Here is a 25166-nt window from a genome sequence, read left to right on the forward strand (position 1 = left end):
GGCACCTTCCCACTGCGTGCCGAGGAGATGTTCCTCTGAGGTAATTTAAAACTCAGGGCTGATTATTCATTGCTTTGGGAACCTTCCCAATTAAAACGGTCTGTCTGAAGCTAAGCTTTGAGCTTAAAGCCTTTCCTTCTGGGGCCATGGCGTGAGCTCTGCCTTGCAAACACTGGTCCCTGGGAAGCATTCCTGGCTGGGGAAAAGTACCACTAAGTACAGTCAGAAAGATGGAGAAAGCCAGGGCTGAACTTGCCTGCGCCTTTGTGCCTGCAAAACGTCAAATTGCATGCATAAGCACCTTGTTTGCGCAGGCAAATGTGGATTTAGCATGCACAGCCAGGCTCTGTGAAGTAATTTTACAGTCAGTACGTACGTGCCAACCTCTGAAAATTTGTCCTCAAACATCCTTTGGATTCCAGAGTGTATCCACGCAGGAGTCAAAGCGACTTCTGTGTTTGCGTTTGCCGTGAAATGCCTCCTCGGCAGAAATGAGGCAGGACCAAATTTTGTCCTTCCCTTTTCCTTTGGCTGGCTTTGGGGAGTGGGCTCTGGGGTGAAACACCGCTCCAGCACACATTCAGACGTAGCCCAGCAGCTTCCAGTAGCTGAGCTCAAGCCTTACTCACCAGCCTGGGGCTCTGCCACTGGCCGAGGGGTGCAGGTATTTGGGAGAGTTGTGCAGAATTGTAGGGGATGGCGAGGAACTCATACAGGGACACTGGGGAATGGCGGGTCAGGCTGAGGCTTTTTCCATTGCTCATTTTTCAAGTCCCTTGTCATGCACAAGCACACCCCCGCAGCAATAATAAGGCCCCAGAGGCCAAGAGAGGCCAGAGGTATTTAAGTTAAACTTACAGAGTGTTTTCGTAAAGTCTTTACTTGTGTCCTTTATGATCTCCCTGCTCTTTCCCATAACCTTCCTCCCTCGGTCACCATCCTCCATCCCAAAGGGTCACTGGAGACGCTGTAGGACCCCTCCTATTTCCCAACTGCCTCAAAGAGTCAGAGACTGAGAGCACCAAATACAGCACAAGATGCCCTTACATCAACATTGTTGAGCCAAAGGAGGCTGTAGGGTACCAAAGCCCAGCCCTGGGGGCCAGCTCGTGGCTGCTGTCATGTACCTCCACTGACTTCTGTGCAAGCAGACCATGGTCTTCAGCATAAGGATCACAAAAGTGTTTTCTTCTATGGTAAATAAATAAATAAATAAATAAAAGAAGAAAAAAGAGATCTTAGCTTGGATGCACATTGATGACTGGTTATTGATGCTGAGACACTGGCTTGACCTCCAGAAAGCACCGAGCACCTCTCCTGGGATGGGACCTCTAACGGCCCATCCTAAAATTCACACCACCCTGAACTAACTCCCCACTGCGGACCACATTTTCCGTAACTCTTATTGGATCAACCACCCAATTTGCAGCAAATGATACAATTCTAGAGAAAACCAGCACGCCTTTTTCCTCTTTCCCTTGAAGATCATGCAGCCCGTGTTCAGCCTGCGGCTGGTGGGAGTTTTCGCGTTTAAAAATACACGTCCCCATCCTCTCTCACATACATGCATGGCTTGCACATGACGATCGTTTATTAAAACTCCTCGCTCGGAGGCAGGCGGCTGCTGCAGACGAATTGTTGCAGGAGAGCTGGCGACGGAGGAGGTGAGCGCATCCTCACACCAACGCCGGAGGTGTCTCTGCCAAGCCGTGCCCGGCAGGTGGGCTTTCTCTCCTGCCTGTACCCTTATTTCTTGGAGCTGCCATGGGAGGAACCTCGCTGGGGCCCCAACGTGGTCCTTATGTTCTTCCTCCCAGCTGCCCTCTTGTTTGCTCGTCTTATTCTGCCTCTTAGTTAATGATGAGCTCTGATGTGGTTAAACACTGACACAGTCAGCGAGACTGACTACAGTGATATATTTTTATTATTTCTTTTGTGCAGCACTTCATTTACAGTGGTTCATATTATACCAGGAATCTGTTTAAAACACACTTTGGGGTCTCTTCTTCCTATTCACTGCATCCCATTAATGCATCCTGAAAGGGATTCTCACACATACACACTTTCTGTGCTTGCTATTTTCTGCCCTTTCTTCCCTTTACCAGTCCGCATCTCTCCATCCTGCCGGGGGATTAAGGCCATTGTTGCTATTTAAAACAGCTTCCCTTTGGTCTGTGCTCTGAAGGCTGGACGCTGGCCCATCACTTTCCCACCTGCTTGGATAGTCTCTGCTTGGGACTGAAAACCCTCATTATGTCCTTGACTTCAATGACGCAGATCTGCCGGGGAATCAGGGCCGTACACAATGGGCAGCCGGTGTGGTCCTGCCTCTGCAAGTACCAAATCAGGGCAGCCTTTCAACTGATCCAGTTGGCCCACCGAAACCGAGAGGCGATGGCTTTGTGTCTACCATTGTATGGAGAGCGGGCCTGGCTTCTCCTCCATCCTACAGCATCAGGCCTGGGGCACGCAGGTACACACAGTTGCAGCTCCATCATCCGGGCCTCATCTCCACTTCCAGCTGGGCTCAGCTTCGCGCAAGGTCTGCAATGGGGTAAGAAAAGAGCAATCGAGAAAAATGTAAGCCTTCATATAGCAATATATATGTTTATGTATACATATATATATACATCATGCATCTTATATATGGGGAGGAAACCAGCTTCTGTGCATGTTTCCTGCACTGGCTGTAACTCCACTCCTGTCCTCCTCCCTCCAGCCTGAGCACAGAGCAGATGCAAATAGGGGCTGCCTCATCTTTATGCCACCTGAACATTAAGGTGACAAGGCAATCACTGGCAGCAAGGCTAAAGCAGCTCTCCATCCTCTTAGTGTAGCTGGGGCGGTTTAAGAGACAGATCTAGGTGCTTGGGTCCAGCCCATTATGTTCAATGGAGCTGCATCCATTTGCAGCCGTGCCGCATTTCACTCCTGTAAAACACATCGACATGGGGAATAAATGAGTTTCTATAGGTCTTGGAGTTGTACACAAATGCACAATGATCTCAGATCCATCTGCTCCCCAAGGCCTGAAAGTAAAATCTGCTTCCAATCTTATGTTTTATGCTTATTGCTGTCATGCTGTTTATACACCCGAATGCTGCACATTCTCGTTTTGTTTAACATAAACAACAACTATGCACCGTCTGCTGAAACTTTGTCAACTGCCTTTTCCTTCTGTCTGGATAATGAAAAGACACAATCCAGCAAATGCATCTTATTCTAACTGTTTGCTTCCAGACGTGATACATCAAGCCTGAACATCAGAGGCGAGGGGAAAAAATTAGATGGATTTGGTTTCAGTAGATGCAATTCAGCTTAGCTTCATGGAAGTCAGAAGAACAACAGCAAGCAAGCAACAGCCAACAACCTAAAACAGTGCTGTTTTCTTCTTAAACCCATCCCAGAGCTTGCTGATATGCCATGCCAGGGTGGTCCACAACCAGGTTTATGCCTCATGGACAGATGTTGTATTCACTGGGACAATATTTGCTTTTAAGATGTCTTTAAAGCAAGACATGTACATGGAACAGCCTTCCCACCTCTGCAGTGCTGGACTTTCCTTTGATACATAAAACTGTGGGCTGCATGGACCTTGTCCAGTACAGAAATAGAGGGTAATACGAACCTTTTAGGTACTGGATGCTAAATATTTGAATGCTCATAGCTGTTGTGCCCTATGATGCATCCAGTCGACAGTGGCCAACACCTTTAGGGAAGATGAAGCTATTTCTCTTCTCAGGGTCTCCATTACAACCAAATGTGCCATGCACTGTGCTAGGCATTCTGCTCCTCCTAATTAGACTGAGCAGTGGTAATTCCCCTCTGAAAGTGAATTTTCTTCTAAATGAATGCTCTTATGCGCACAGCCGGGGTTTGAGAAGTGATGTGCAGAAAAGAAACTATCTGGCTGTCATTTTCTCCTGGACACCAGAAATGCAAGAATGTCAGCCCTGTCCAAACAGCGTGTCATTGCTGTTCCCTCAACAAAATGACATCCAGCTCCTCAGCTTAAGCTGCAGAGCTTATATGAAGAACAACAGAAAATACAGAGAAAGAGAGAAAGGAGGAGAGACATTGATAAACTGCTTTTAAACTCACTATGTGCATTACTGTTATAAAACATATGTATCATCTTAGCTTCTGTCACGCTAACTGTGCCAAATTCAGGGGGGAAAAATACATAGAAAGCTCAGCAAAGCCCCATCCAAGAATACAGAATCTGAAAACTTTAGATTTCTCTTTTTTTTTTTTTTTCCTTCTTTCTCAACTCACATATTTGTGTAATGGCAACAAAATCAGTTGCCTAAAGTTCTTTCCACCCTAAATTCACAAAGGGACACGGGTTTATGCAGGTCCCCTTCTTTACCAACAGCCTTCTTTCCTGTAGGATTTCCACCGAATCTGCTCTCCACTACCAACCCTTGGGTCTCAGGTTCCCCCTGCTCCACCTGGCCAATTGCACTATGGTGTATTTGCAAGTCCCAGCATCCGTAGCCCAAAATTCAGAGCATCCCTGTGGCCAGAGATGTTCACCCCAAGGACATAAGGATGCTCCCCAGCAGCACATCTCCGCAGAGGCAGGGTAAGGGCCAACTTGGTGCTTCACTGCTGCAGCATCCCCAGCACCACCCTTGTGCAGGGGTGTGGATTTCTGCACTGCACAAACCACTGTCTTTCTTTGGCTTACCATAGCCTCCAGGCAGATTGCAGCAGAATTTACAACATCCTCGTCGGGCAGAAAACAAACAGGAATGGGCTATCATAATGTTTTGCAAATATAGAAAGACTCAGGAGCGATGAAGAAAGCAAGAGCATGAAGAGTCATGGTAATGATAGTTACTGTTATTGATAACTACAAAATTACTGGAAAAAAAAAAAAAATAAAGCATTACACATAGCTCTTGTCTGAGCAGTTTGATCATTCCATTTCCATTTTTGAATAAAGAAAAGCTTGTTTTGCTATTACAGCTTCTGAAGCAATCTAAGCCATATGCAGGGATGCCACACACAGAAAATAAAACACACACACATCCACCACCAGAGACAGCCCGACATTTTCCAAACCTAAAAAAAAAAAAAAAAAAAAAAAATAGAACCGTGAGTTTATCCTGAATGTGGGCGAGTTCTTATTTCACTGAGACAACTTTCTGGTGAAGATGGATAAATAATCAGCTGGGAAACTAAAGCCAGTAAAAATTATTTCACTGAAGTATTTCTGGGGCCCTGGGTTTAACATAAAGCGCAATTAATCCATGCAGTTCACTGCTCAGGTGAGTGCACACACCTGAGTGAGCTCAGTTCACTGCACGTCTCCACAAGCCACACGTTTAAGAGAGGGTTGGACATTTCGATAACAAGAACAGCAAGAGTAATAAAACAAGGAGTTAAAAAAGCCCCATCAGTTCAGCAGTGATGTAAAACCCCTTGGTGGGATGGGTGGGGGAAGATGAAGACAAAAAAAGATTTTGTAGGAAAGTTTCCCTCTGAGTAAATTCTTCCATAACAGTAGCATTTTTAGTGTCTTTCCTGAAGCAGTAAGTAGCAGTAGGGTCACAGGATGGGCATTAGGCTGGATTGTGGATCGACTGAAAATCCAGTTTTCTGCCTTCCACGAGAGAAGCATATTCATCTCAAAAGAGAAAAGAAAGGTAGCTGGAAGCCAGGACCCCGGCTCTCATTCCTTCCAATCTATTTCCAGGTAGGTGTAAGAGCTGACCTTCATTTCGGCTAAATCCTGTCCCTGCTGAGGCCACCAGGGAAGCTCAGCGGTCCCCGAGACGTGGTGTTGGTTCAGGGCAGGGTGCCCAAAGGTCTCCTACCGGAGGACTGAGCAGCCAGCTAGCTTTGTAACCACGGGTGCTGAGCACACACGTTCCCCACGCTCAGCATAACCAGCTCTAAATTAGGCAACGGTGAGGTCAGTTCCTGAGGAGGCTGGAAAAAACGGAGCTGATATTATCACAAAAGCTCCTGTCGAGGGCTATGTTTGCTGGCAGCAGCACGGTGGTGTTGCTCATGTCTGGAAGTGCCGGGAATGACAACATTTCTGCAACAAAAACCCAGCCCGAGCCAACGTTCAGGAGCAAGAGAGGAGCTAGAGGTCTGGCAGCTGACCCACCTGGAGAAGGCCTCAGCTCCTGAGTCCACTGAGGAGGGCATGGGCTGCTCTATCAAAATAATAATAATAATAATAATGATTAAAAAAATGGGGACTGATGCACTGATGCTCTGAGACACAACGCCCAGCTCATCCTTGCCCTGTTCTTGGTGCTGAGCAAGGTGCTGACCAAGGTGAGCAGGTGAGTGTGGAGGAAGGATGGAAACCCACTGTGGGAGCCCTCTCGGAGCAAGCAGGTGTCTGAGATCCGGGGTGAAGCAGTCGCTGAAAGCTCCCCTGTGCTCGTGGCGTTTTGTCACCATGAATATTTAAGTAGGCCGCGGCCTGCCTGGCGCTTTGCAAACACATTCCCATTGCCATGGGGCTGCCTGAAACCTCCACCAAGACAGAGGGGACATGCAAAAGGGCCCTCAGCCTCAGGCCAACATTTCCACCCCTGGTCCATCCTAAACCCTTGACCTGAACACTTGGCTTGCTGGTTAGAGTTGTTGCAATTGGCACACTAATGCCAGCTTTTCACATCCATCAGCAGGATCCACCCCTTTCAAACCAAGGTCTTCAGAAAGATGAGTCTGTCCTTGTTCTCCCACCATCCCAAAATGCACCCAGCACCTCCCAGGGCAAATCCGGCACTGGGCTGAGCAAACAGGACACACTGCAGCCGGGAACACTGCACCTGCCAGCGCCATTTCGGTTGAATCCCATGCCCAAGGGCAGCCAGCAGCCAATATCTTGAAGACGGTAGGTTTGAGGACTCTGCTGAGACCTGAGCACTGCATAGGCTTCCTGAGAAATTCACCCACAGCAAATCCAGCAGCACAGGACAGATAGTTTGACTCCAGGTGACTGCAGCCACTCTCAGGGATCACCATCCCCAGACCAGCTCCACAAAGTGGTACATCTCAGGCTGCCCTTTCTCTTTCTCCCATCCCTTTTCTGTTATTAGAGATGAAGGGAAGCATCTTCTTCAGTGAAAAAAATACATATTAAAAAATAACCCTGATCTCTTCCTCTTGGGCTCACATCTCTCCCATGAGCGCATAAACCTCAATCATCCTGACATTTTCATTGATTCCAATGAAAGGACAAATTAAAAGCTGATCATTAATTCACAGGCTCCCTCTGCCCCTCTCCCACGTAGGAACATCGGCTTATTTATGTCAAATATTCACTTTGTGCTCTGTCCTCAAGTGTGCCATTATGCCCCAGAAGAAAACCCTCTGCATCATGAGAGCTTATTTGGGAATTACCTGGACTGCAACGGATCCTTGCCCACTGGAGGTCTCTCCTCAACCAACCCTTTCCCACCACTGCAGTCAGTTCCTAATTTTCTATGCTTTTAACCCTGTGATACCCCTTCATGCCAGCTTGGCTCCGTTTTGAATTCTCAGCAGGCTTCCAAAAGAAGAAATCAGCCTTAGGATCCTTTGACACCAGCTTGCCTGCTGTAGCCCGTTGAAATTTAATTTACTCCTCAGTGGATGAGCCGTTGGCTTGCAACCACCCTGTGCAAATCAGCTTCCATGCTGACATGCAACCACATTGCAACCAGCTCCAGTAAATGTGTCCGTGTCCTGCTCGTGCTCCAGATCTTCTTTCTGCCTGTAGCCTGACTGCTTCCCAAGTCTTTGCTTGGGAAAAATGCTGGAGTCAGGAAAAATCCTGACTCTTTTGGCCTCGGGGACTGCGTCTGCTTGCACACCGCCCCTCACACCCCACCAGCTCAGCACAGCGTTGCCTGAGCTCTTCCACCCAAACTTCATCTGCCATGAGTTGAGCTAACTTAGCATCAGCTCCCCCCACCCCAAACCAGGCAACTCTGGCTGTGGCTTTGCTTTTGCAGGGGTTTTCCAGGCAGAAAATGTGGTGCGTGTTAAAGACCCCAGAGCTGTAGCAGGAGGAGGTCAAATAACTTTGACAAAGTCACAGAAGAGAAGCTAAGAGAGGCCGTGGTCCATCTGAGGCCTCCCAGCCCCATGCATTAACCGCAGCCATCCTCGCCTTACATCTCATTTTATCCTCTAAACGCTGGAGGCTGTTTAGTGTCTCTTTTTCCTTTTTTTTTTTTTTTTTCTGTTCAAATATTTTACTAGCTGCACTGAAAAGAGAGCTACAAACAGTGGGGGAGAATCTCTCATGGCCAGAATACAATGAAGTGCATAAGTGCGAGGGATTGCTCTTTACAAAGCTCGAATCAAAGATAAACATGAAAAGAGCCGCATCCTCAGAGCATAAAACAGAGGAAGACACCATTCCCACGGGGAGCGGTAATGCCTTTAACAAATAAACTACCTCAGAGGTCAGAGAAATGTGGGGAAGGATATTTTTTTCATCCTGCGACCCACCTGAATTTCAAATCCTGGCAAATTACTAGCAAACAGCTCTGGAGAACAGCACTGAGGTGTGGGATGTGCTGCCGACAGAGCCCTTCTCCCAAGGACCCTGGAGCATTCTGAGGTCTCTAACTGAGGAAACTTCACAGCATCCCTACGAGCTGGCTGCAAAGCTCTCATCCTTAACGTGACATCAGGCCCGTATCAGGCTGATGGATCACTCCTGGGCAGCCAGGAGCACAGCGTGCTCCTTGTGTTTTCCAACCTGGAGCTGCCTCACAGAGTTTCAGGCCAAAATACCCCAGGGAAGCAGGCAGACTCCTTCCCAAACACAGGGGCTGTGGCAGGTATCTCCTGGGAGACCCTCTGAAGGGCAGGGGGAAGGCAGCATTTTCACTCGCCGTAGGAAACAGAGCACTTAAAATATTCAAAACCCCTAAAACACGCAATCTCGTGAAATTAAGAAGCACAACGACGGGGACAGCCATTTCTAAATCACTACGGAAAGGCCAAATACGAAGCCCCTATAAGCTCCTCCAAGGGACTTCATTGCCCCATGTGGATCTCCCTGCCCAGGACTGCCCCGTTTGAAACCCTACACAGAGCAGCACCCAGGAGGGCAGAGCAGTCCTGCTCACGAATCACTTCTGCAAGTTCTTCACCTCTCCTGGGATCAGCACTAGTGCGACCCCCCATGCCGGGGGCCAGCAGCGCAGAAGTCACCTTCAGCATGGCCACTGTGCACTAAAAGCATCGGGGCACGTTTGGAGCCCACCACCTTCATGTTCAGCCACCAGAGCGAATTGTTTCTGCATCTGGGGGAGATGGAAGGCTGCTGAATATTTATCAGGCTTTGAGGAAAGCTGCCCATCCCCATCAGTCCCACAGAAGCAGAGTCAGGGCTCTGCCACTGCTGGCCGTAGATGTCAAATTATTCTACGCTTACACCAAGTGTACAGCTCTGCAAAACTGCCCTGCAGCAGGGTCTACACGCCCGGACTATCAGTAATTTTATTCAACACTGACGAAAAGATGCAGGAATCAGCCTGGCAGGGGAGGGACAGGGACGGACAAGTGCCCAGGACAGACACTGGGACACGCTCAGCTGCTGCAGGCACAGCTGATGGTGGGGAGGAGGAAATCTGGGGGGAGGAAAAAAAGAAAGGAAAGATCAGAGAGGAAGCAAGCATGAGAAAAAAATGAGCAAAAAAGAAGCAGAGCACAGCTCCTTTCGCTGGTATTCCCCTAGCACCCGCAGGCAGCCGAAAAGTTGGGGGGAAAAAAGCGGTGTTGTCTTTCAGCGACTAATCCTTTGAGGGAGAAAATCAAATTGATGTATTGCCCAGGGAAAATAGGAGCCCACCAGCAGCACCAGAGGAATTCGATCGTAGGAGGGCTAAGTGAAGAAAATGCTTTTATATTTTATTCAATTTGAAGACGTCTTTTCCAGAAAAAGGGGGGGGATCCCATTGTTAAGTTACATCAGTGCTCTCCCCGAGTCCTATGAAAGCCTTCTGTTGCCATCCACGAGCGTGGGAATGGGTCATTTGGGGCACGTCCCAGCCAAGGAGAGATCCCCTTGCCAGATACCCACCAGATGGGGTTGGGCTCCCCATGGGACCCTTGTGCTTTATGTTTCAAGTCTAAGGATGCTCAGCCTGCACCGTTACCAGATAGTTATTCTGGCCAATTTATTGCCGTTTTGTTGAAATGGGACCTTCTTGCTCCCAGAGCTGGAGGTGCCTTCACCCTTTGACACATTCCCAGTCACTTGGGCACTTTTTCTGAGCTCCACCCTTGCATGTGCTACAGTTTACTGTTGATATTTTATCTGCTATGTGATGGCTGAGTTGGGTAGTGCTCGGGTTTCACCAAGGCATCTAACACAGTTACACTAGCTAGCACAAGAAACACACTGCCATAGACAAGAGCAAGAAAACACCTTGATACATTCAGCTGCCTCAAACCCCAGCTTCTAAAACAAAAGGCAGGCAGGAAAAGGTTACCTTAGCAGTTGATGGCAGGGCTGAAAATCAACTTGGTTTCCAGCTGGTGCCAAGGAAAGCTGCTCCCAAACCTCTCTCTTGCAGTGCAGATGAGGAACACAACGAAGTTGAACCTGCTCCAAAATGTGGTTATAGGGCCAGGGTCCAACATGTGCTCAGGACTGGGTAAAGGAGTGCTTTGCCTTCAATGGATTGGTAGGAGCCCATGGAAATGGCTGCAAAGGCGACCTCAGCCAGGCAGCAGAGCACTCGTCTCTTCCCCCACGCTTCTTGACCCTCAAGAGACATAGAAAGAAACACCAGTCAGACTGTATTTATGGCAAATTCACAGCTCTCAATAGGTCTTGTGCAGCCCAATGGATCGAGAATCGGCAACTCTTGCCCTTGGCTACAACACAAAGCCACCACAGGTGAGACCAGCTCTTTGCAGGTCCCCTGGCTAGCTTTTCCTGCAAAGCTCTGCCGAGTGTTTGGTCCCTAGGAGAACAAATTGTCCTTCTGCCCTTTCTGTGTGGATACACCTCACTGGGAGCAGGGAGCACTGGGACTGACATTTGCAAACTCTGGCTTGAAATCCTTTTTTTTTTTTTTTTGACCATCATTTTTAGTGATGGCATCATTATTTGCAAAGAGCACCAGGGAGACTCGGCCACGACACCCGCACTCACCCAGTCTCAAGGATGCCCAGCCTTACGGGCAAAGCAGCCCCCAGAAATGCAGCACACGGTCACTGGGGGCCTCCCATTTGCGCTGCTCCAGGTGGCCACGCTCCACAGCAAGCACGGGGCTCGGGGAGAAGAAAGGCTTTTGCACGGTTCATGTGTCAGGCACAGCCCAGCAAGGTCAATCGGTTTTGCAGGGGTAGCCAAAGGAGAGGGAAAACTGCAGCTGATCCGGAGGAAAGGGGGGAAGGGGAGAAGGAATCCGGGGCTGTGCCAAGAGCTCTGCAAACAAACCTCGCTGCAGCCTCGCAGATGAAAGAGCAGCGCCCGGCGAGGGGGCTCCGCTTCCTAGGCATAAATCAGGAGCCGCTCAAACCGAACCAGGGACACCCCGCTGGCACAGGCAGGAGAAGAATCACCCCCTCCTGGTCCCGAACAACAGCCCTGGGCCCCAGAACACACTGCCCACATCCCCGACGGGAGCAGCTCTCTCGGATGGCAGTGTGGCCACGGTGCTGTAGGAGATGCAAGCCCCCAGTGCCATCTTTGCTTGGTTTTGGGGAGCCATCGAGCTGCAGCCACCCATGGGAGGCATCCAGGGAGGCACCTCCAGCCTTTGTTTCATCCTCCCAGCCTCACTGAGGCTCCCTGGACATCCAGCATCGTGCACGGATGCCCGGGAAGGGAAAAGGACGGCTTTCCCAAGAGGAGACGAGCGGTGACAAAGACCGTGACTCGCTGACAGCACGCTGAGCCACAAGCCACTTTTTACACCCTTTTTACAATAAATATTAGCTGGAGGGGGCTGCGCTTTTCCCACTCTCCCGCCAGCACAGCCTCTCATTGTTTACTCTCCCCCAGCAGCCCAGGCGCTCTTGTTAATGTGCTGTGATTGAGCACTTCGGAGGGGACGGGTTTGGGGTTAGCTCCCGGCTCCCTTCGGAGAGCTGTTTACTCTTTAGTGATGCCTATGGCCCGCAGAAGACAGCGCTCCTCCACCCCTGCTGGGCCCATCTGCTTTGTCTGCCTGTTTTCCTGCTGCCACCGGCAGGCAGCTGGCCTGCGCGTTTCAGCGAGCGCTCGCAAACCCCTGGAGGGAAAAATAAAATTAACCCGGTGAAGAAGGGGGCTGGGGAGGACGTGGAGGAAGGAGAGAGCAGGGCGGCTGGGGAGCCTGCGAGGACAGGACCCAGCTGATATCAGGATGCTGCTGGCACCTGGTGAGGGTTTGGCCAGGTTTTTTTGTCTCGTTTTGTGTGTTTTGACCTGGAGCAGACAGTGTGCAAGAAGGCTTCATCTCTTCTTGGGTCCTAACATCCCTGCCCGATGGCAAGAGGGCTTCGGACCCCATTTCTCCTGGTCATTGTGTTGTGCCCTGGGTCTCCTCTGGTTGTCCTACCCCTGCACCTCTGTCACATCTGGCACAGGCCACCTGCAGGCACCCATCCTTTCCCCAAAAAGAGCCCAGCACAAGAACACGGCCATGGGGCTGGCCTGCTCCCCCCTGCTGTCACCCCAGCTGTGCCTCCGTCATTGTCCTGCCAAAACGCCGCACTTGGCTGCAGCCACAGCTCCCTGGGAACCCACATGTGGTCTCAAGGCTCATAAAAAAAAGGTCTAAAGAGAGCCGTGACCACAGCCACAGCTGGCACAAGCCCCGGGGCCGCGTCCATAGGCACAGAGATTTCCTGATCGATGCCTTTGGAAATTCTGGCTCTGCCTCCTCCCACAAATGAGACCCTTTGCAACTCAGGTGGAGATGTCAGCAGAAAATAAAAATGGCAATTGAGTAGAGGTCTGTCCAGGGAACCCCCCTTCCCACATTACAGCCACGTGCTGGGGGCAGGCGGGCTGATGCAGGCACATACATGCGTGCAGAAATGAATGCACTGCCTACACTTCACGTGCACCCTGCAGAGCTCACCGAGGGGGGGGGTCTTCACCTGGCGTTTCCTCTGAAGCCCCCAGGTCTGAACACTGAGAGCGACCAGGAACCAGGGAGGTCTCTGGTTTGCCTTTGTCTTCCCTCAGATCCACAGGCAAAAAACACGATCTGCACTTCCCTTCCCGGCTAATGGGGAAAGTAAGTGGAACCAGAAGTTGGCCACAGTTGTCAAGCCGATATTACATGCTTGGGAAACCGGCAAGTGTCACTGATCTCCAGGGAAAACTGAAAGTCCCTGTGCACACAAACACCTATGGATAAATAGGTGTGTAGGATCAAGCCTCCCCCAGGGGGTCTCAGCTCCTGAGCCTGCTCGTTGGGTGTCCTGCTAAAGCATCTTTTCTTCAGCTTCATGCCACCCACTAGGCACACAATCCCCTCTCCTTTGGGGCAAGGTAGCTGTGGCAGAGGGAATGGGCAGCGTGGTGCTCATCAGGGCTCCAGCTCATGCATGTGCACTGCTGCTTGCTGCCACTACAACCAAAAGACCTTTGCAAAATTTGAGCCCCCATACCATGCCCCCTCCCCAGCATGAAGAGGTGAGCGATCAACACGGCCTGCACGGCACATTTACCCACGTCCTCCTCTCCGGGTGTGGACAGCTCCTGCTGACATTAAAGAGAGATGCTCCCGTGCCTGCAGCAGAAAATAGACCCCCCTCATTGTCTGAGCTGTATTTACAACAGGCAAAGTCTCTGTAAATTACAGTTATCTGAACGTTCTGCTGGTCTGGATCCACTGGTGACACTTATTTTTCCCTTCTCTCCTTCCACATACTAGGCTTTGCCAGCACTGGTCCCATCGTGCTGCCCATCAGAAAGAGCTGCAGAGGGGAGAGGCTGAGGACATTCACTCCCCAGAGCCTTTGACAGCACAGAAAAGGGAGAAAATGCCACCTGCTACCTGATGGGGACTAATTTCCTACCTGGAAAATCTGGTTGCTAAACATCTGGCCTGACAGGCCAGCGAGATGGCTTCCAGCAGAGCTGGGGAAGGCAGCAGCAGCATGCACTGCACTGGAGCCCTTGACCACAACTCAGCAGCACCAGGCTGCCCACAGAGAGAGCAACAGCAACAAACCCCCTCATTTATCCTAAACCTCTCGTACCATAATCCTCTGCAAACCGTGCCCAGGGAGCTCAGCAGCACCTGTATGTAGGGGAGGGAGGAAAAGCTCTTCCCCAGGTGAGAACCATCCCAAAATGATGGGTGCGTTGTGCGAGTCAGGACCTCAAGCTGCATCGTGGCAGCCTATGTTTTGCAACACAGCTGCATGCTCAGAAATGAATAATTTTGCATTATGAACTAATTGTTGTAAGCTGGAGGTTGTGAGGGGATGGTCTGGGAGATGGGGAAGCTAACAGAGCAGTGCACACACATGAGACAGCACGAGGACCCCTGGGTGTTGCAGCTCAGCCTCCTGCCCCTGTTTCTTCCTCTAAGGCACATCACAAAAAGAGACACAACCTCCATCCATACTTTGGAAACAAGGAGACTGATCTGATTTTGCCTTTTTTTTTTTTTCATGAAATTGAATGAGCTTTTTTAGCAGTCTGACAACAGAGGCTTGGCATTGTCACCATGAAGCATGAGAAAAACCATGAGCCAGGTTTGGAAATCATGAGATTGGCTTAAAAAGCAGAAGACTTTTTTTTTTCCTTATTATTCATGCATCTGTTTAGAAACAATACACATTCTTTGTGTTCAGCTCCAGCCCTCTGAAATGTCAGGGACTGGGCTTTTAAGGAAATTTATCTTTTTCAGCCAGAAGGAATAAGAACTTACTTCTTTTCTCTTCTGCGATTCTTGTGTGGTTGCACGATACAGAGCTCTGGGCTTTGGGGTGGGGGAAGGAATAAAGACTTCCATGGGGCTCACTGTCAAATGACTGAGCTCCATGCTCTCACCACTTGGCTGCACAAGCCAAGAGCATCCACACTGCATGCACACACACAGGGCACACGGGGAAATCAGGGCCTGCCTTCCTATTTGTCTGCAGCGTGCTTTAAGTGAGGTTATCCTCCTGCACAAGGCGAATTTCTGCCCAGATTTGTCAGACCTGAGCATATAGACACGAGGAAACGTGGAGCCACAGTGGAGCCCACCAGCATCCCTGTGTGGAAATGCAGTTGTCAGGCTTGAGGTCTGCATCTCACCAGTCTCAAAAATGAGGTGCTAAAGCCTTCCTGTTGCTTTGATGTAAATGTTGTGGCTGAGAGTCATTGCAATGGGTCGTGATATAAACGACCCCAAAACATTTATCTGCCCAGGAGAAACCCCACTACAGTTCTGGTGTTAGGCAGAGCCCATCCCCTGACACCAGCTAATGCATACAAGCAGGACCACAGTCAGGCCCTTCATCAAAGAAGTGGGCAGTTTTCTCCAAGTCTTGCAGTAAAAAAAAATAAAAATAAAAATAAAAAATGACCATTGGTTTGCATTAAAAAGAAAACATAAACTTCTTCTGAAGCATTCAGCCATGGAAAAGCGCTTATGTGGCTCCTGGGATCCCTTTCCTTTCGTCAGACTTCACATGAAAAGCCCTCTCGCTGCTTCCCATGTCAGCATTAACTCCTCCAAAGCAATCGGCACCAAGGGTGGAAAGCAGAGCTGACGGGAAGGGAGCAGCAGTCGGTGACTTACAAGAGTGCTCGGGATCCTGCCTCGTGAAAGGTAGACAAAACCTGAAGGTTTTCTGCAGGTCTACCTGCACGGGCGTTTCTGCCTCTGATTATCCACTGCGCCGGTCTTCCAATAGCACTGGAATTGCAAAGCTAATTGCACTGTAAAAGTAACGGCCTATGAAATTTTTAATGGAGCAGATTGCACTTATATTTTTTTCCTCTGTGGTTCAATATACTTTGATATCTTTTCTCTCTCGCAGCATTTCATTCAGGCTTACAGTGGATTTATACAATTGCTTTCCTCAGCGCTATAAAGGCTGGACCGCAGGACGGCACCAGTTTGTTTTCCAGCTGGACCCAGGCAGCCGAAGCCCACAGCTGGGCACTCAAGTGTTTTGAGGATCATCCAAAAATACATCCTCACCCCTGAACCACTGATACATAGATAGGTGGAGCAGTCACTTATCACATCACAGCTGGCACGGCATAGCGCAGGCTGGGGACGAGAGGCACAGGAAGGCATGGCTGCTGGGCTCCTCCTGGTCCTCCCCTGAAAATACTGAAAATACAACCGGGAAAGGGAAAAGCAGGGGAAAAAACAAAACAAAAAAAAAAAAGTAAGAGCATGTATGAGGGACAGAAGCCAAGCAACATTTAAGGTAGGATGAGGATAAGTTTTAAAAGTCACAAGGAGCACTGTGCTAGAACGCAGAAATAAGAGGTGGGGGCATAGTGATGGCAACAAGTTCTGTGCCAACCACAGCACTCAGGGTCACATGAATACAAAAAAAACAGGGCCAACAGAGGAGGAGAAGGAGGAGAAGTACGTGAGGTATTGGAGCTCTGCATATGGGGTGAGGACAGCCAAGCAGCACAGGGATCCAGGGATGTTCCTTAGAAGACATCAAAATGAAACATTCTCTTAGTTGTTTCATATCAATGTTGTGAAATTCCTGTTCCCTCTGAGACAACAAAGTGTTCCATCTTCCATGCTGCCTCGGAGAATTCCTGGGTGAAGAATTCCAGCTCCAGCCAGTCCTAAATATCAGCAGACAGGCTGTGAAGCACCTGCCGAACCCACTAGAAGAGATGGGACCTCCTCAGTGCTGTGTGTCGGTTGAGATAAAGAGCAGTGAAAAAGAATGAATAGAAGAACTGTAGAATGCCCACACTCCAAAATTAGCCATCACCCTAAGCATGATCAGCCCCAGCCTGAGCTGAACATGTCACCCGATGAGGATGATGTTCAGTCCAGTGCTCCAGTCCCAGAGCCACCCATCTCTGTCACATTTGCAGAGAGCATCAATTTTAACAGTATGGCATGAAGCTTGCATTACTAGCGCACGCAAACACGTGTGCGATTCAGATATATTCTAATAGACAGCTCTGGCCCATGACATTCCTGCAGGTCAAAATTAAAATAAAAGGGAGAGACGCGCCGTGAGCCTCTGGTTAGACTCTGGGCTGGCTCGGCGCAGAGGCAGCCTGCAGTTAATCAGCCTTCTTTCTCCACTAACTGTCACTGCAAACAAAGGAATTAGCAGAAGGTCTGTAGGGAGCATTGAGATAATTTGGCTGGCTGAAGAAAAGAGAAAGAAAAGAAAAGCAAAACAAAATTACTGAGAAATTTACTCGCGCTGACCTCTCCATAAATATTTAGATATAATCATCATTACCTTGGAGTAAATTAAGTTATAAACAGTCTCCACAATTGCTCATGATGAATGCGTATCGGCATCAGAGAGCACTTTATTGCAAGTTAATGTGGAAACGGAGCACCTCAATCAATCAGGACGCAGAAATGCTGCCGGATGATATCAGCCTGTCTCACCCTATTCACGCTGGGCACCGTACGCTCGCCCACCCAGCCCCCCTGCCCCCGATGTGTTATGTTAACAAATACACATCGAACCGATGGCAAGGGGTACGTATGTGGAGCCAGAACAACAGGGGAAGTACAATACGTGTCCTAGGATGTGTTAGCGGTACTATTTATGCTACAGTAATGTCTACAGGGACCGAGGATGTGCCCCCCTGGTGCTGAGCTCTGTACATAAACACAGCCAGCAGCTTCCTTGGGGGGATCCATCCAACCCGACCCAGGCACCCACAATGGGGATGTCCATGGCCAAGCTAACCAACCCCCGTCAGCCCCCTTCACAGCCAGCAGACAGAAATCGGCACTTTCGGAGCTCGGCTTTCCAGACCTATTTGAGACGTCTAGTGGAAGCAGAGACCAATCGTGCCCCGGGCTCCTTCGGTGCCTTGGCTCCATCTCCGTTTGGGAGCCCCGGGTGACTGCTGCTGAAGTCAGCATCTGCTCTGCGGATGCCGATTTGATGAGACGAGTCCCATCCGCTCCGACCGAGAGGTTTAGAAAAAGCAGACAACCACACGGCAGGCAAACGGGAATCGTCTCCGGGCTGCGTTTTTGGACGTGAAACCCATGGAGCCTCGCAGGGCCGATGACTTCCCCGAGAGGTTTTTCAGAGCCCAGCTGCCAAAGAGGAGAACGGCAGAGGGAGCGTGCTGCAGAGGAACTCCTTCGCTTTCAGAGTGAGAGCTGAGAAGTCAGGAGCTTTGTTTTCCATTCCAGCCACCACGTATGAGAAAAATCAAAATTGTTTCACACTCTGCCCCCTTGGGTCACCCACCTCCATCTCCTTCCCACCCAAGCCAGCACAGTGGCACTTGCATGGCAGGTCACCCAGTGAGCTGTGCAGTGGCATCGCCTGGTAAAGGCAGGATTTAGGATTTGACTACTTCATGACACCTACCAATCACCCTCACTTTCCCCTTGCCACCACCCACAGCACCCAGAACCTAGAGGTGCTGCACACACAAGACTAGAAAGGGATTTCCATGCTACAAGGTAGGAAGGAATAGGGTATAAGACAACCGGTGATAAAAGTGTTTCTAAAAAAAGGAGCATGATCAGAGATTTCATTAAGGCTCTTGACTTCAGCAAGGTGGTGAAACTTGTGAGAGAACAAAGATTTGAAAATGGAGGGTACGTGTGCCTAAACTTCTTAAGAAAGTCATTGAAATAGGCCCTAATAACGCAAAGAGCTGAACTGGGGTCAATTCAAGAAATCAGTGCATCATGCTGTGCTAAGGTTCTTAGGAAAAACCATCTTCATCTGGTCTTCATCTCACTTCAGGGCTTTTTCTTATGGAAAAACTTTATTTCCATTTCCCATTTAAAAAAAAAAAAAAGTTATGATGTCCAGTTCATGGTGCTGCTTGGCTCGAATTTAGTGTTGGGAAACAACAACAGCAACAGACTCAACAGATGAAAAGTGCCAGACAGAGAAAATAATTAAAATGCAAACAAAGTGGGCTGTGAAGATCCTTCTCGCAAGCAGGTATTTATAGCAAGAGGTGAAAGAGAGACAGCGTAGCACTGACTGTCTCTACCCTGTTGCAAGGTGAAATAAAAATACTCCTCCTCTTATCCTTCTTGAACATAGCCTAAATAGAATGAAATAAAACTTTGCTGGTAGCTACCTCGTTCTCTGAGCTGTGGGAACTTTCAAAAAGAAGCATCATGGATGAGTTTGCCACTTTTCCTCCAACATTACGAATTTCTTCTGACAAGACCTTATCTGCTGTCAGTGCTTCCCTCAGTGCTACAACACCGACCTCCATCTGATAATTTCCCAGCCCAGGACAATTAAGCCCCCTTCCTGGCCGAGGACAGCCTCCGACAGGACTCCCACCAAGGCTCGTTTTGTCACCCGTGTCTCATCCCCACCGAGCCTTAGTCAGAGGGGAAAGAAAGAAATCTCTAAATCTTTTGACACAAGGCAAAGATTTCTATAGATACCAAAAACCTATTGACTGGCTCAGATCAAGGGGTTTTTAATTGAGTGAGCAACGTTAATTAGTAAATCTACTGACTTCTAAACACCACGAGGCCCAGGGCTTCAGATTGCCATTGTGCGAGGACAATGCAGCTTTCAAGGTCTAGAGAGCATTTTCCCTGGGCTGCCCTGCCCCCAGACACCAAAAAGTTTTGCAGCTAATTGTGGAGGCATTTGGGTGGTGGCAATCAGACATCTCTTCAGCTGAGGGAAAGGCTCAAAGGAGTCTTCAGGGATGTTTATCTTTGAAAGAAGTCTGAAAAAGAAACACAAGGTGTTTCTCGAAAACAGAAAGATCAAAGGTAAAAGCATTTGGACGGATAAAATGGCTGCAAAGATTATTACTTCTTAACATAAAAATTACTCAAATCGCTCCCATCTGTCTGCCTCCACTGCCATATGAGAAAGGAGACCAAAGGCTTAGCTCCCAATACATTAAATCCTAATAAATCCACCCATGTTTTAAGTTGTAATACATGAAACACTTTTCCTGGAAAAACTGTCTGCAGACCAGCAGCAAAGGCTTTAAAACATGTTTGTTATGGAATCAGGAAAAAAAAGGGATCAAACTGTAGCAGCTCAGCAGTGAAGGATTGCTGGAAAAGCAGAAACTAAAAATGTAATAACGGGAACATGAAGGCAGGAGGAAGAAGCTTAGCAGAAGGAATGGCCTTGCTGGGGAAAACGCACCAGAGTTTATGGCCCTGCTCTTTATTAGCTGAGGAAGTCAATGCAGGCTTCTGGGGAAAAAATAGGAAAGGAAATAAAAAGGAGTTTAAGATCATTTTAATGGTTCGAGGCCAGATTCATAGCAGACCTGTGCTGTGCCCGGGGATCTCACCTCTATTTTTAACATTCCCTGAAGTCTTCCCACGAAGCGATGACCAGGATTCTGACAATGGCCACATTTATCCTGTGCATCCGCCACCGTGCCAGCCCACGAGATCCCACCAGTGGCACACAGCAAACGTTCAAACCATCCTCTGCTTTCGGAGGTCCTGGCCCCCTTTCTGGAGACATCAGCAGCCCTTTAATATTGCAGCAGTGAGTGATGTGACATGGCTGCACATATGAGACACGCTTCCCCACCTGGAGACACCACTTTGCCAAACCGTGGTGCCTTCGTGGTCTTACACAAACTCACACGGGGACATGGATGGGCAGGGGACGTATCTCGGCATTCAGCCCTGGGTGAGGGCAGCCTGAGAATTTTTCGATGGCCACAACATCTTTGGATTTCAGCTCAAAACTCAGAAGTAGATCCAGGGATTTGACAAAATACTTGTTCACATTTCTGTGCAGGGCTACAACACATTATGCCCCTGGTTCCTGCAAGGTCAGCATTTACAGAGTGCAGCAAAAACAGGACAGTGTGAGTGACACCCTTCCTAGACGTGGCTCTTGCAGCGACACCTTTTTGCCTTGGTGAAGTCAGAGCCCGAAGGAGAGATACCTCCTAAGTCACAGACAGTTTGCAGCCTCTGGTGGCATGGTGGCACTTCACCGAGACACAAAAACATTATTTTATTGGAATTCTTTTGCAGGGTTTTGTTCTCTTGACAAGAAGAACAGCTACTGGCGCAGCAAAAGGTTCTGCTGGGCTGTTTAACGTAATCTAGAGTTAAACCTCACAAGTGGTGTTTCCTATGTCAGCTCACTGCTTCAAATCTTACCTGACGTCCTGCATCATGTATGAGACATCTGCACGACACGTCGGTGGAACAAATCCGTCAGCAGCACGAACTTGCAGGGACAAATCCATCCCTGCTCCAACAGCAGTGGCCTTACCTCAGGGGACCACTTTTGGCCTGCTGGAGTCAAATCGGATTCAGAGCAAGTAGGTCCCTATGTGCAGCTTGGAAGACAAAATGAACGACTAAAATAGCATTAGTGGAGGCAGGAGTGCCTGCTCGGTATGCCAAGATACATCGGCTCGGCTGCGGCTGTGGCAGTCACACTATGTTTAGATTCAGATTGCCACCAATCAGTTATGCCCTATGCAAATCCCTCCCCCAGTATAAAAATAAATAAATAAATAAAATAGAAGAAAAACTTCTTAAAACCTATCTTGTGTTATGCCTTCAGGGCAAATTTGCTTTTATGAGCATAAATAATTCATGCATGTTCATTTATTATTAATTAATATTCCATGAACATGCATGGTTTATCCACCCAAACAAAGCCCCACGCCCCGCGCGCCTTCCCTGCAGCCTGACATCAGCTGCTGGCTGCAGCCCGGCTGACCAAGGCATTAGATCAGTACCATTTATCACCTCTTTCTCCCCAGAAGCTGCTGAAAACTTTCTGAGCCTCCTTGCTGGTCACTGGCTTGCTCCATTCCCGGGGCCAGAATAGGGCGATTCGACTCTTCTAGGCTTAAATATTTGGGAGAAGGTGGAAATGTGGTGGCAAGAGGGAGGCACGAGGGGGAGTTAGGATTTTTGGGGCTTTTTTCCATTTCAGGGAGCATGGGTGACTGGTGAGCACGGCTGCTGGGGGTACCCGTTTCACACTCGGTACCCCATCACCAACACCCCCAGCAGCATCACCCAGGTGGAAATATCTCCCATCATGGGGACTCTTGCACGTGCCTCTGGCAACCCTGGTCTTCTGCAATTGGGGTCCCCCTCTGTGCTGAATGCCACATAAACATGGCAAAAGAGAAATCCCTGCCCCAAAGCCTTATTTTTTGGATAAAAAATTGAAGCAATTTGGAAAAAAAATAGATTTACAATGACTTTTTTCCCTTTTGCAGTGGAATGAGTTAAAGGATCTTTTCTGTTACGTTTAAGGTCTGGTGTGTCAGGTATGAAAATAGGGAGAAGGGTTGGAGGAGGCAGGCTCAGCACCATTTCATTGCTTATGGCAGGACTCGTGCCAACCACGTTTCCCTGCTGTGCAGGCAGCTGGCTGAGAGCACACAGGGATTCCCCAGCAAAGCCAGGAAACTAATGAAAATCTCTTCCACCTCAATATAGATCCTCATGTGTATTGACTCCGGCATCGGTCCACGCCGGAGAGAGGCAGCCGGATTTTTCTTCTTGGTGTCTATCCTCTGCAGATCCCACGCTCGGTGGTTTGGCTCTGATGCCTGGATCAGCCCTCGGTGCATGAGCAATGCCTGCAGAGGCAGCACGCATCCTGGTCTGAGGAACCCCTGCTGAACCCCTCCAAGCAGGGTAAGAGCTGAAGACTCAGGTCCCTGCCAGCACCCACAGGACCCCACACAGGAGATATTCAGCTCTCAAATCTTCACCGGGAAGCAGCAGCCTTGTCACAAGCCTCTCCTGGATGCTCCATTCATGTCCCAGGTCTCCAAACGCCCATCTCACCTGCATCCTGGGTTACAGACATGAGGATGCAAGGCCAAGAGCTGGATTTTCTTTATTTGGGCTGAAACATTTCAATCTCTTTATACGGTCCTATGTGAGTCCCGATTTCAAGCACAGGAATGCTGCGAGGAGATAGTAGAAAACTCCCTGTGCGTTAGACACTGGAACAGCTTCAAACCAAGAGTGAGCTGAGGCAAACAGAGACACGATTTTGGCATTTGCTAAGGGCTGAAGCAGAGCGCACGGGGAGAGGTGGAGAAGAAAGCATCACTTACAGGAGATGTTCCCATGGCACTCAGCACAACGGGGACCCAAATCCCTTGATATTCCTCAGGTGGCAAGTGGAGGAAGAGAGAAATAAGAATTTACAGCGATCTATGCACAGTTAGTGCTGGGTCCAAACCTCAGGTCTAGAGCCAGATCTCCTCCTCATCTTCGAGGACCTGCAGAAGGGAGAGGAGTTGGTCTCCAGTGGGTGTGAATTGCCCAATTTCTCCTGTTTCTCTGCAATGTTTTACACCGAAGGCCTGGGTCCAAATTCCCGCAACCTTCATGTGTTTCACAACCAGACCTGAAGTGTGTGACTCCAGCAAATACCCCGGGCACCCGCCTATCGCCTCGTATTGTTTTACAAATAGAGATACGTTCTATAACACCGAGAGTTACAGACAATTTAACACAGAGGGGCTGCTCTGGGAAAACTTAAAACTGTCATAATTCATCCTCCCCTTCCCCCAGTACAGAAATGAAAGATTAAACCTTGGAAGATTTATTAAACTGACATTTTAATAGAATTTTTAGACTTTCCCTGTTAATAGTTTAAATATAATTGAATTCCATGAAAGGGAGGAATATGGGATAAAGTCGGTGTCTCCCAACAATAAGAGCATTTTAAACACTGTGGCATATCACTACTGCATAATTTAGTCTTATTTGCATGGCCCTTAGAACCGGGAGTAACGAAAACACAAATCTAATTAAGAAAGTGAAAGAATTGCCTCTACCAGCAAACTTCATCACAAGCTCCACTACCACACACCCACCCTCCCTGAGTTACAAACACGAAACAGATGGCAAGAAGGAGAAAAAAAGAAAAGACATCACACGTCAGCTCTTGGAGAGGAAGAAGGGGGGGAGGAAAAAGAGAGAGAAAGCAGAAGGGACAGGATGGATAACTATGCTACTTGACGATGCAGCAATTAACTTGCTGAGGGTGGAATAATTCTTGCGCTGCCTCTCCGGTCGGAGCACTCTCCCAACTTAGCCAAGTAGTAGATGTATTGAGTGCAGCGGAGAGTAAACTAGTTTTCATAAATCCCAGCAGGACTCCGTTTCGCTTTATGAGATTCGTGTGAAAAATTGAAAATTCAGGTTTTTCCAAATGCATCTGTAATCAGCAGCCTGAGCTCTGCGGGTCCCCGGAGGTAACTGATCACAGACAGCACAAAGTAGGGTTTCACAATCACACTGAGCTTCTACACTGCATTTTTAAAGGTTAGACATTAATTCCTGATCAATACAAGGAACAGCAGGCTATCCCCTACCCCCATTCTCAGAATTGTCTTACGTTATTAACTGAGCCATGGCTTTGTCCTAGAATTACTTCAAATCACAACTTGGGGCTGTAAGACTCAAAGTCCCTTTGGATGCTGAGCAGAGGGGGGTGAGAAAGACCCCCAGTACCTTCTTCCCCCATACAAATCCACCAGGTCTTAGTTCTGAGTGGCATCCACATTTTGTTGCAGCCCCGTTTTATTAATATACTTTTATCCTGCTACAGGTTCGCTCAGGTCACTGATGGGTTTTGTCTTCTTCACTCAAGAGGTATCCCCTTGCTGGACTGTTGAAGGCAACAAGGCTTGCTGTGCTTGGCACGGCCCAGGCTGTCACCCAGTTAAACACAGATGGCAATGAAGACCTTTAAAGCTCAGCCATAACCACAGACCTCCTTCTAGTCAATATTAAAACAGCCATGAAATCGAGGGCACAATTCATCCTATTCTAAAAGAAACAGCTAAGTTTAATCAGATGAATCACCCCCTAAAGGTCTGTGTTTCTGTCCATTGTAAGATACATTTGGACCAAATATTGAGAGGCTTTCTTATTCAATCCCCAGAGCACATTCACATGCATACATATCCATAAACACAGATTTCATATTTTGCACTCAAAAATAAAACCAGAATTTGAAGCTTCTCCATGCCCAACAGTTCTAGCTGGATGATGTACAAACAAGCCACTCAAAGTTATTCTTCATGTCTGAGTATCCCTCCCTTAACA

At 48.7% G+C, this 25166-nt stretch overlaps 1 long non-coding RNA gene across 1 annotated transcript; it reads right to left on the bottom strand.

Moving 5' to 3' along the window:
• Positions 1-1906: 1906 nt before the first annotated feature.
• Positions 1907-14601, bottom strand: LOC106036809 (uncharacterized). The gene is made up of 3 exons (XR_001207669.3): positions 13993-14601; positions 10461-10736; positions 1907-2544 (listed from the first exon to the last, which is right to left on the bottom strand). It is a non-coding gene; the product is annotated as an uncharacterized lncRNA (long non-coding RNA).
• Positions 14602-25166: the final 10565 nt, after the last annotated feature.

Source organism: Anser cygnoides, chromosome 2 (genome assembly GCF_040182565.1).
Source record: "Anser cygnoides isolate HZ-2024a breed goose chromosome 2, Taihu_goose_T2T_genome, whole genome shotgun sequence".
NCBI classification, from domain to species: Eukaryota; Metazoa; Chordata; class Aves; order Anseriformes; family Anatidae; genus Anser; species Anser cygnoides.